Genomic DNA, 13850 nt, shown 5'->3' with positions numbered 1-13850 from the left:
GCTCTCGGGAGCCCTGAACCAGGTTTCTGTTACTGCACAGATATCGATGTTCTCCATGCTAAGGAGAGTTTCGAGTGCATGCATCTTGAGGTTTAGACTTCTGGCGTTGAGTAGCATTACTCTTAGTTTCTTATCCCTTGTGATACCTTTGGAGGTGGGTTTGTCTTTTGAGCCTTGCCTAAAAAAGGCACTATGGGGGTAGCAAGAGCCTTTGCCAATATCCGAAAGCCCAGGGGTGACAGGTGCAAGCGGTCCCTAGCGAAGCATCGTGGCTTGTCGAGCATATCATCCCAAGCTGACAGGCATTGGATCCCCTTTGAATGACACCAGTACTTAAGCCAGTTGTTGAAATTGATCATCTTGTCTTCATATTGTGGCATCATTCTTGGTGAAGGTAAGATGCTACTCAAGGTTAGGGCCATACCGGCCTGGGCTACATGCTCAGAGAGCTCCTTTATGTCTCTTTTCATGTAGTCCAGGGAGGTACATCTCAGGTCATTCACACCAGCATGGACAATGACTGAGTCATATTTGCACTTGCCTTGGAGTGACCTGAGTGCTTGTGTTATGTGGCGGATCCTAGCGCCCGACAGGCTGCTCACCATGACTCTCTCCTTGTTCAGCCTGGTGAGCAGGACGTCAGTGTGCCTGACGATAAAGTCACCTATTACAAGTGTATCAGGTGTGTTGTTTAGTCTTAAGGGCTGTAACTGTTCGGCACACTGGCTTTGTGAGATATGTGTTGCACGTATTTTGTTTTGGGGTAGCAGTTGCTTGGGTGTCTGCTTTGGAGGTCTCTGCTGCTTAGGCAGATCTTTATTTAGAGCCTCTGAGTATGTTTTTGTGTGATTATGTGTTTGGTTTGCTGTCGTGGTAGGTCTATGTGAGACTGGAATTGTAGTGAGTGTGGTTTCCTTCTCCTCCTGACTGGTTATGCCAGTACTGAGTTGAGATAGCTTAGCCTCCAGTTTGGCTATATGGTTGCATCTCTCACATGTGTTGGAATTTGTTGGGAGGAGGAGAGGGTTGTCTGTGTACATGAGGCAGTTGTAACATTGCCTCAAGATTCCCAGATTCACCAGCTGGACCGGAGAGGAGATTGACAACTGACCTTTGGACATGCTAGAATAATATTGGGAATTCCTTAATAATTGAAAACAAGGGCCAGTGGGGAGTGAGGGTGTAGTGCTTTTAATTTTTAGTGCTGACTTATATAATTGCTTTAGCGCACAAGTGCCAGGTAACTTAAGTGCAATGTGTTACAGATAACTTAAATGCAAAAACGACAAACAGTAACTTCCTTTCAAGTGAAACAAGGAAATAAGTACAGTAAGCAATGCAGATATCACTAGTGATCCACAGAAGCACTGAGAAGCCACATATTAGATGGAATTAGCATTCCAGGGAAATAACAAGCAAACAAACAACAAGCAAATAAACAAAGCTAGATTCAGCAGGCCTGGATCTAGTCTATGCTACAGCAAACAAGGTGTACCAATTTCAGTAAGATACAGTTCAAATATTCAGGAACTATAAACCTTTAACCAGAAATTCCCAGCTCAGAAGGGCAGAGTCCAGCCTCTTCTCCCACAAGAGTGCAGACCACGAACCTTCTTAATGTAAAATAACTGGCCTGAAGCCCAAGTGCCTAAACCAGAACTAATACACTTTAAGAATAACAGACATTGGGCTCTCATTCAGCAGTTCCCAACTTAGAAGGATGAAAGCTACCTGTCCTGCCACCACAGTGCATGCCACAAACCTTCCTAATGTAAAACAACTGGTCTGAAGCCCAAGTCCTTAATCCAAAAGACTTAGAGTGATAGCTACACTTTAATCAAGTTACTACCAAGCAGTAATAAATACAATTGAATACTTTAGAGAATGCCTGGATTAGTGCTAAAGTTACACAAACAAAGCTAGATCCAGCAGGCCCGAATCCAGTCTATGCCACAGCAAACAAGGCGCACCAACTTCAGTAAGAAGCAGTTCAGATATGCATGCACTATAAGCCTTTAACCAGAAATTCCCAGCTCAGAAGGGCAGAGTCCAGCCTCTCCTCCCACAAGAGTGCAGACCACGAACCCTCTTAATGTAAAATAACTGGCCTGAAAGCCCAAGTGCTTAAACCAGAATTAATACACTTTTAGAATAACAGACACTGAGCCCTCAATCAGCAGTTCCCAACCTAGAAGGATGTAAGCTACCTGATCTGCCACTACAGTGCAGACCACAAACCCTCTCAGTGCAAAACAACTGGTCCGAAGCCCAAGTGTTTAAACCAAAAGGCTTAGAATGAGTTACACCAAGCAGTAATAAATACAATTGAGTACTTTTAAGATGATGCAAAAGTAAAATAAAGTAGGTAGAAACACAAGTACAGTAAAAGCAGATGAAATTTTTTTTTTTTTTTCTGAACAAGTGCTGAGATCAAAGAAACAGATTTGAGTGCTGAAACTAGAAAACTGGCTAGTTATAAGAAAAAAAACTAAGCTAGAAGGCTTCCCTCCAACACAGAAGGGCTTGGGGGCTCAGAAGCCTACAAATAGTCTATACCACTTAACAGGAAAGGCAGGAAACAAGCTTAAATTATTTTTTTTTTTCTGTTTCCCGGATGCTCTCCTTGTACAAGTAAGAGTGCCTGAAATCAGAATATGATCTCACTGCACTCAGTTGAGTGAGCAAATGAGATGGGCCCAGAAGGAGTATCCAAACACAAATTTACAAGAGGGGCGGGCAGTTTCAAGGCCACTAAGATTAACACCAAAACAAAAACAAGGAGGGTGGGACTAACTGAAGAGCAGAGTCAAAACTTCCAGTTCAGTTAATATTCCTGCAACACACAGTTAAAATCAATTTAAATACTGTATTTTTTTTGAAAAAAAAGTGCAGATAAAGGTACTTAAATTTTCTTATACGTCCAGTTGAATACAGCAAGTTCTTACAGCAAGTACCATGAACTACAACATAGGTGGTAGTATACTTAACACTGAAAGTGTGATAAGAGACCTTGGGATACAGGTGGTCAGTAGACTCTCCTTTGATAATCACATCACCAAAGTAGTCAGGAAATCCTTCTACATGGCACACCTCATCTCAAAAGGTTTCTCCTGCAGAAAAAAAGAAGTTGTTTTCCCCTCTACTCATCACTCATTAGATTCGTTATAGAGTACAATGCCCCTTTTGATATGAACCTCACAAGACATCTCCAACAACTGGAAAGCCCACAGATATACCTCATAAAAAAGATTAGTGGCCTCAAATACATGCCCTACACAGACCATCTCAAAACACTCTAGCTTTACTCTGTCACATATCACCTACTCAGAGGTGATCTCTGCCTAACATACAAAGCTATGTCAAACACAGAGCTGTTGGACATGCTCCACTTAAAGAAATCCCAATCTCTCCAAGCTTTGACCCCAAAACCCGGACTGAAATACAAAAGGAGGGGGTGTATCCATTTTCATAAAGGATACCCACACCTCCAGGTTAGTGGCACAGCACGAGGCCTCGGAGACCATCCAAGTGCAACTAACAGTGGGCAAAGCTGCTTATCAGATCATAGCCTGCTACAGATCACCTACCTTGTCTCAGGATCCTCACTCAGCATTCCTGAGAACAGTGGAAAATATAAAGGTCCTACCAAACACCATGATATTAGGAGATTTCAACTACCCAAACATTGACTGGGAGAATTACTCAAGTACAAACTCCTTTGCCCAATGCTTCCCAGAGTTTATAAACTCAAACGCCCTGGAACAGCTGGTCACCACGCCCACTAGAGGTGACAACATACTGGACCTGATCATCACCAACATGGGGGATCAGTGTTCCACACCAGAGGTAAACCCCTCTCTGGTAAGATCAGATCATAAAGTAATCACACTGGACATCCACATCCCGATCCCACCCCCAGTCAAGGAAACCACTGTGAAAAACTTTTCAAAAGCAAAGTTCACATTTCTCAAGACTGAAGTGGAAAGTTTCAAAGCCCCCTTGCTATAGGATAATGCTATCCAATCTGCAGAATCCTTTACAAGTGCATTATATGAGCATCTACAGGGATGCATGGATCATGCCATCCCGAGTAAAACCAAGACTCACTCTTCCAAAAAGAGGAAACCAGTCTGGTGGTCCTTGGCCATAAATAAGCTATACAACCGAAGGAGGAAACTACTACATGATAGAGCAAAATTCCAAAAAGGAAAGGCATCACTGATCATTATTAGCAAGAAACTACGATCGCTCATAAAATCATCCAAGGCCAGTTTCTAAAGAAAAATTGCCAAGAAATCTAAAGATAACCACAAAGCCATCTTTAGCTATATCAAACATTTAGGTGGCAACTCTCAGATATGCTTTGAGCTACTGCAAAATGGCAAAAAATACACTGAACCAACTGGCATTGCCAACATCCTGGTGGGCAAGTTTAGTGCAAACTTCACCCCCCTCACCCCCAAAAGGGCCTGTGTCCATCCCAGAAGAATGCAGAGCACTAGACATCACAGACATGCAGGTAAAAACAGCCCTCTCCAAAGCTAAGAACACAACATCAATGGGACTGGATGGTGTCCCAGGCTGCATCTTACACGAGCTCCAAAAGGAACTAAACCCTCACCTAAATTCACTGTTCAGACTCAGCCTTACCACAGGCTATGTACCCAAAGAATTGTGTACAGCAACAGTTATTCTGCTCCACAAAGGTGGTGCCACAACAGAACCTGGGAACTATCGCCCTATAAGCCTGACCAGCCTGGTCTGCAAAGCTATGAAGCGAATTATCATGGAACTCATAAACAGAGACATTGGGAACCTCCAGACACTGGACCCTACCCAATTCGGCTTTGTTAAAGGCAGATCCTGCCTCCTAAACCTAGTTGACTTCTTTGAAACAGTTACCAAGGCCATAGATGAAGGGAAGGTAGTCCACCAGCCTACCTGGACCTCACTAAGGCCTTCGACACCATTCCCCACTCTGGCATCATAGACAAGCTTACCAGCTTGAACATTAACCCCTATGTCATGACATGGGTGGCCAACTGACTCATGGATAGAACACACATGGTCAGAGTTGCAGGTGCCATATCCGACTCTAAACCAGTCACAAGTGGCACAGGTCTCACACAGGTCTTGGTCCTGGGACCCCTCCTGTTCAGTATATACCTCTCTAAGGTACAGGCAAGCATGGGAGGACTATGGCTGACCAAGTTCACAGATGACTGCAAACTGGGGGCCATAATCGACTCTCTGGCTGACAAAGACATCCTCCAGAAAGGTCTTACAGAGACAGACCCCTGGTGTCAAAACCATGGCCTCAAGCTGAATGCCAAAAAATGCATAGTCATCCCCTTTGGAAAAAACAAAGTGCCCACAAATTACCACATAGGTGGTAATCCACTAGGTATGGAAAATGTAATTAGGGACCTGGGGACCCAGGTAAATAGTGACCTCTCCTTTGATAATCACATTGCCAAAGTGGTTAGATATTCCTTCTATGTAGCCCACCTAATCACAAAAGGGTTCACCTCTAGATCAAGAGAGGTTATTGTGCCCCTCTACTCATCACTCATTAGACCCATAATAGAGTACAATGCCCCATTTGGTATGTACCTTAATTGGCACATGCAACAGCTGGTAAGGCCACAGAAGTACCTCACCAAGAGGATCATGGGCCTGAAAGAGATGCCCTATGCAGCTCGACTAAAGAAACTCCAGCTCTACTTGGTTGCTTACTGCCTGCTCAGAGGTGATCTATGCCTGATGTATAAGGCCATGTCCAACCCAGAATTAATGGACTTGCTCCACCTCAAGAAAAACAAATCTCTTAGAGCCACACACTCCAGTGAATTAAACCTCAGCAAAGCAATAAACAGGATGTGCTGGAGGGATAGATTCCTATCCCAGAGACTTCCCTCACTCTGGAATAGAATCCCAGTTGATGTTAGGCAGAGCCCCTCACAGACTCTCTTCAAGAGATATCTTGACGAGTGGATTGGAAATTGGAAATTTATCCCTGGGATCACTTAAGTGGCCCTGCTAGACATAGGCCCAGGAAACTAATTTAAAAGGGAGGTGAAAGCCAACACATTCTGGCTAGACTTATAAATGCCCTTGGGCAGATAGTCTAGTACCTACCTATGAACCTATGAACCTACACACTCTAGGGACCTAAACCTTGTCACCACAATAAACAGAACATGCCAGAGGGATAGATTCCGGTCCAAGAGACTTCATATACTCCAGAATAATCTACCTATTTATATCAAACAAAGCTCCTCATTAGCACTCTTCAAAAAAATCTTGATGATTGGATGGGAAATAGGAAATTCACCCTGGGGATCACTTCTGTGCCTCTGCTTGACAGTGGCACAGGAAAATAAATTTCTTGGGTGGCAAAAGCCAAGGTACCTTTTTGGCTGGGCTTGTATAGGCCCCAGGGCCGATAGCCTAGTACCTACCTATGAACCTATGAACCTTTGAGCCTTGCCTAAAAAAGGTAATATGGGGAAAGCAAGAGCCTTGGCCAGTATTCAGAAGCATAGGGGTGACAGGTGCAAACCATCTCTAGCAAAGCAACAAGGCTTGTCTATCATGTCATCACAGGCAGACAGAGACTGGATCCCCTTTGAATGACACCAGAAGCTCAGCCAATTGTTGAAGTTTATCATCTTTCTCTTATATTGCAGTATCATGTAGGTGAAGGTAAGATGCTACTCAAGGTCTGATCCTGTGTGTGCCAGCATGTGGTGCATCAACCCATATATGATATGGTCATGGTCTATGCATACAATACACTCACAATACACCTAGTATGATAAGCCTGCTGAGATTAGCAAATGTGAAAAAAAACCTTTGTGTAGACTGTCAGCAAGCAATGTCTGTATTGCACCCTGTAACTCCATATTGCTTGCTGAAGTGTAAAGATGTACTTAGTTTGGATTAAGAACACCGCACTTGCCAACTGTGTGTGCGTGTGTGTGTGTGTGTGTGTGTGTGTGTGTGTGTGTGCGTGTGTGCGTGTGTGTGTGTGTGTGTGTGTGTGTGTGTGTGTGTGTGTGTGTGTGTGTGTGTGTGTGTCTGTGTCTGTCTGTCCCTCGCTGGGGAGAGAGCAACCTTTTTGGAGACTACTCACACCCCTTAAAAGTGGTATATTCATCTTTGTCAAGTCTGATGATGTCACCATCCTACAAATATATCTGTGGAAAACTGAAATCCCAGTAATATGTATAGTGCATTGTGTACATACGTACTGCTGTAGTATCATAACATAGTTAAGTAGGGGTTTGAATCCTGCACTTTTTAACTGTAAGTGTGTGTGTCTCCCTGGAGGATAGCAACCTTTTTGGAGACTACTCACACCCCCTAAAAGTGGTATACTCATCTTTGTCAAGTCTGATAATGTCACCATCCTACAAATTTACCTGTGGAAAGGTGAAATCCCAGTAGTGTGTATAGTGTGTTGTGTAAATGTGTACTGGTGTAGTATCATAATGTAGCTTGGAAGGGGTTTGAATCCTGCACTTACCATCTGTGTGGGTTTCCCTGGGGAAAAGCAACCTTTTTGGAGACTACTCACACGCCTTAAAAGTGGTATCCTCATCTTTGTCAAGTCTGATGATGTCACCATCCTACAAATATACTGTGGAAAAGTGAGATTCCAGTAATGTATATAGTGCATCGTGTAAATGTGTACTGCTGTCATATCATAATGTAGTTGGGTAGGGGTTTGAATCCTACACTTGCCAACTGTGAGTGTGTGTGTCACCCTGTGGAGGCGCAACCTTTTTAGAGACTACTCACACCACTTAAAAGTGGTATACTCATCTTTGTCAAGTCTGATGATGTCTCCATCCTACAAATATACCTGTGGAAAAATGAAATCCCAGTAATGTGTATAGCGCATCTTGTAAATACATACTGCTGTAGTATCGTAATGTAGTTAGATAGGATTCTGAATCCTGCACTTCCCAGTTGTATGCGTGTCTCCCTGGGGTGGCGCAACCTTTTTGGAGACTACTCACACCCCCTAAAAGTGGTATACTCATCTTTGTCAAGTCTGATGATGTCACCATCCTACAAATATACCTGTGGAAAGGTGAATCCCAGTAATGTGTATAGCGCGTCATGTAAATGCATACTGCTGTAATATCATAATGTAGTACAGAACTTGAAAATATAGTAAAATCACAATGGAAAGACCAGGCAGAGAAACACAGTCACTAAATCATCCAGTAAAAAAAATAAAATGGTATTTATTGCAACAAGTGGTAAGCACTTTCGCAGTTAAGCTTCATCAGGCCAAATACAATCACTAAAAGACACTCTTTTTAAACACATGATAAAAACCAAGACCCAATCACAGACACACATTAATTACAAGGCAATTAAAAGTAATAAACACCATTTAAAGATGCACTATTAATCACAGCTCTTAATAATTTCACATAACAATGCATACATATAAACAAATATAAAGGAGCAAAATAATTTATACTATCATATAAAAAATAAATAATAAATAATAAAAAAATAATAAAAAATCACTTCAGAAGTCTCCTTTTCTTCAATAAGGGTTTAATAGAAGCCCTCTCATTTAAACCTCTCCCTCTGTCTGCACGAAGCATAACAATCCAATAGGTCTCCCTGTGCTTTGTGCGGGTAGTGATATCACCTTCCCTAACACTCGGGAAGATGGTCTCAACGACCCTAAAACTAAACGTATGGATCTACCCAGCGTCCATAACATGTTTGGAAAGTGCATTATATACAAACACCTTCTTAATGTGATATACATGTTCTCTCATCCTATCACGCAACACCCTATTGGTCTTACCTACGTAGAATGAGTTACAGATGGCACATTCTGCCAAATATACCACATGGGCTGTCATGCAATTAGCATGAGCATGGAAGGTAAATTCTCTGCAGAGGTCAGGGTGATGAAACAAACTAGAAGTGTTAATAAAGGAACAGAAATTACATTTGCCACATGGTATAGTAAGACCCTGAGCAAAGCCTATTGTGTTTGGTCCTTTGTCATAACAAAATAACCTTTTCAAGTTTTTTCTATTCTTAAACAAAAACCTAGGTTTATCGCCAACAATCTTACCAATACCCTCATCAACCTGTAAAATAGGCCAATGCTGTGCAAACAAGCTGATAATCTCTCTATGATCGCTAGTATAAAAAAGAGGAATCCTAATATCACTTATACCTGGAACAGATGTATTACCATTACGTACACAAGTCTCAACTTGGGGTCCAAAGTAGGGTCTAGCTGTAGTGGTCCTTAACTGATCCAGGTATCCCATTGTTGGTTAATTTCATCAAGTCCATAACCCCTTGCTAACTTCTTTTCTAAATTGCCCATCTCTTCCTGAAATCCATCAAAAGTAGGATTCAATCTGGAAACCCTCATCCCTTGTCCCTTAATTAAATTCCAAAATATATAACCTAGGTGCATGCTGGACCTAAACAAAAAGGCATTCCTATGACATGTCTTATGATAAACACCAGTATTAATGGTGTGATCATGTATTTTCTCTATAAAGAGATCTAAAATTTCAATGCGTGTGTATAACCAGTTGATGGTAAACTTCAAACAGCTGGTCAAGCCATTCATCATCTGGTGGAACCTTTCTAAACCTTCCAAGCTACCTCTCCATAGTAAAAACAAATCATCGACAAAACGCCGATAGAATATAACATGCTCTCTATATTCCTCTCTAGTGAACAGAATAGTGTTCTCCCAATGCACACGGAACATATTGGTGTAGCTATTGGCACATGAAGTGCCTATAGCTATGCCATGTTTCTGTATGCACATATCTCCCTCAAAGGTGAAAACATTGTTCTCAAGAACTGTCTCTAAAAAGAGACAGATTAAATCCACCTGTACTGGGGTCAACTCACTATGTAGCTGAAGATATTCATGGACATACTGAATCCCTAATTCATTAGGGTTCATAGTAAACAAGGACTGTACGTCAAGGGTTACAAAAATAACATCTTCTATATCATTCATAAAGGTCTAGTAAAAACTGTTTTGAATCCCTTAGGACCACCTGGTTCAAGTTAATAACAGGTCTCAGAAGCCTCTCAACATAAAGTGAGAGCGGCTCTGTGACCCACCCCCCACCTGCTACGATGGGCCTCATTGGTGGGTCAGTCTGATATTTATGAATCTTTGGCGTACTCTGTATGAGTGGTATCAGTGGATTAGCTACTTTTAAATAGGTAAATACTTCCTCTGTGATAAAGCGGGCAGAGAAGACTTCAAATATGCTGTCAGATACAGACGAAATAATACTGTGTACATTCTCAATGGTGATCCTATCATAAAAACTATGATCACCAAGCATTAAAGTCATAGATTGACAATAGTGGGATTTATCCATTACAACAATAAGGCCGCCCTTGTCTGCTGGCCGGATCACAATGAAATTATTATGTTGTAAATCTCTCAGCGCTTGTCTTTCACCGTAGGTGAGATTAGGTTTTAAGTGTCTCCTGTGATTATTCCTACTATCATAGAACCTACAAATGTCCTCTTCAGTAAGTTTCAGATATGCTTCAACTAATGGATGGTTGCTGGGAACATAACTACTCAATCTCTTGAAATTGGTATGGTGTACATCATCATTGCACCATGTATCTCCTAAACTGGTATCACCATATAATAAATGTAGCATAATATTCCTACAAAACACCTTGAGATCTAAAATAGTATCAGGCATCCGACTTTTGCATGTAGGTATAAAATTAAAGCCCTTACAAAGAACACATCTCTCCGCTGGGGAAAGTTCATATGAGGAAATGTTCACAATTAATGATTCAAAGCCCTCCCCCACATCTTCTTCAAAGTTTGATTTTGATTCTGTTCCTCGGATAATTTGCACTTCTGGCACCTCCTGCTCATCGATCGCACACGTCCTCCTCCCCTTTCTATGCGAACTGGTAAGGGAAAAGGGAGGTCCCTTATCATACCATTTCTCATAAGATTAAGGGCTTCAGTTTCAGCAGACTAACTTTGAGTAACAATCTTATTCTTAGGTCTAACAACCCTTTCTGTACTGTTATCATTGCTCTTGTTGATAATAATAGCATTGGGATATAAACTGTCCATTGAACCCACTTCAGGACAAAGATCTATACAATTACTAACACCTGGCAATGAACCTAATTTATTCGATAATAACATTACACCAGGGTCACTAATAGATGAATGCTGGTTTTTGCCAGTACGGACAGTGGGATCATTGGAACCATTAGAACATTTTCCATTCATGCTAACAACATTAACAGTATCATAACTGCAGCTAACGGCATTATCAATAGATGTAACAGTTCGTTTAACTGAAGAAACATTGTCGCTAGGCTTAACAGCACAATTAGCAGTGAAGTTAGAATCACAATTTCTGTCTGAACCATATCCAGTCTGTGGCCACATGAACACATGGCCGGTCCTAAAATCATTAATATCCCTTAAAATTTTAGTCTTTTTTTGATACATGAGCTTCCACTCTAATGCAGCAACACCGTCCAATAAACTCTCAAATAGAGGGTGTTTCTGAATGATAATTATTTACTATTACTTCTTGTTTCTCTCTCAAAGAACTCCTCAGTCTTTCCTCTTCTGGAAGAAAAAAGTCAATAAGTAAGCACATATATTTAGCACTTACCTCCAAATTTAGTTGTTGCCAATGAGCCAATAATTCTGGATGCTGTGAGCCCTGAGTGGGCATATTGAAAACTCGTAGTCCACGTGGTATGATTTTTTTCTCCAAGCAAAGCTCGAAATGAAGACGCTGCACCTGTAGCCTCTTTAACTTCAAGAAGTCACGTTCGATTTCCTCCATACTGTGCTGAAGGGACTCAAGGTCCTCCATCTCGCAGGTTACATCATCATTCAAGGCACGTACATCAAACTGCCACAGGGAACTCCTATCTCTCAGCAAATACTGAGAGAACCTCTCGGTAAATGTTACCTCCATTCGATTCACTGGGCTACGTCTTCCGTTTCACATCCACTCATCACGGTTTCTATTGAAGAGTGTGAGTGAGGGTTTATGCTTGATGTATATTAGAAACCTGTTCCAAGGCAAGCAAAGTCTGGCAAAGATGACTAATCATTATAGGTGTGCAACAATCTCTGTGGATCTGCATGCAAACCCTTTATTGCTTATGTGCTTCACAGAGGGATTTCCAAAACCCTTTGGTAATGTGATTATCAAAGGAGAGATGACTTAACACATGGCTCTATGTATACATTAGTACCTGTTCCACATTTTGGGGGGCTACTACCCATGTGGTACTCTGGGGATACTTTTTCTAAAAGTGGATAACTATGCTTTCTTAGGCTTATAGCTTTACAGCATGAGTTTGAGACCAGGTATCTATCTGTATGATACCCTTTTGGAGGATGTGTGTGTGTCATCTGGAGAATAAAGTATAGCCCACAGTATGCATTGTCATCAAACATGGGCAGACATATCCCTACTGTGTTTGCTTGTACCTAAGAAAGCTATATGCCAAACAGGAGTGGTCCCAGGACTGAGTGCAGGTGAATACCACTTGTTACTGGCATAGAATAGTACATGTAGGCTGCAAATGTTACTGTGTGTCCTACATCTGTGTGTCAGTTGTCAAGCCATCATCTAACAATTGTTTATGGTCAGTCTGTTGAGGTTATGTATAATACCAGTATGTGGGATGGGTATGAATTGCTGGTGAGCTATAGCCTGGCTGTGTTGACCACCCCTCCCTGAACTATAGCTTTGTTGACTGGCATGAGGTCTACTAGCTGTAGAAGCCATGATCTGGCCTTTAGAGAACCAAAGAGGGTATGGTGTAGTATTTGCAGGTTCATAATGTCTCTGTTAATGAGTTCCATAATGCTGTGCTCCATAGCCTTCCAGATAACATTGGTCTGGCTTATAGGGTGAGAGTTTCCAGGACCTGTTGTAGTTCTACCCTTAATCAATTTATGTTAACATTTGCACTGGGTGTGACGAGGATGGACAGGTTTAAGAATAAGTATATTAGAGGGTCAGGCCAGATTTGAAGGTTAGTAGACCATGCCAGATAGGCAGGATTAAGTTGGTTTGTACATGTGCTGAGGAGGGATGCAGAGTATATTGTGAAACAGATGCCAGGTAACAGGAAAAGAGGAATGCCTAAGATGAGGTTTATGGCTGTGGTGAGAGAGGACATGCAGGTGGATGTTGTGATAGCACAAGATGCAGAGGCCAGGAGGAAATGATGTACTGTGGTGACCCCTAATGGGAGCATCCAAAAGGAGAAAAAGAAAAAGGCGTAGCTCAACCCTTGTGGAATGTGAACACCATTACCGTGTGTCATTCCACAAGTATGTAACCTGTATAGAGGCTGCATCTGGACAGAGCGTTTAGGTGAGTGGTGACTTCATATGTCAGCTTGTGTATGACACAGCCAGGGACACTGTCCAGTACCATTGCCACTGTGGTGTGTACTTTGTTAAAGAGATGTTTTAACTAGAGTGTCTGTGAACCATCAGGTTTTACATTCTTCAGGTCTGGAAATGTGGCCCTTGTGTAATGACAGGGTGCTGAAATCCACATTCAAACTGTCTGACAAGGAATTGGTAATGTCAGTCAGATAAGTGTACTTTGTGACCATTTACATTAACTGTGACCCAATCTGAGATTTCCCCTGTAGATTATGAACAACACTGAAGAAAGCTTTAGTGTTGTCTTTGGAATCCTTGCCATTTTGTATTTTGAAGCTTGCTTTGTATGTTTATTGAGGGATTGTATTTTCCCAATGATACTGACCAGAGAGGTTATCCCTTCTTGGTATGTAACTCTTTT

The sequence above is a fragment of the Protopterus annectens genome, chromosome 2.part2 (genome assembly GCF_019279795.1).
Source record: "Protopterus annectens isolate FY-2018-M chromosome 2.part2, PAN1.0, whole genome shotgun sequence".
Classification (NCBI taxonomy): domain Eukaryota; kingdom Metazoa; phylum Chordata; order Ceratodontiformes; family Protopteridae; genus Protopterus; species Protopterus annectens.
This window is presented reverse-complemented; position numbering follows the sequence as displayed.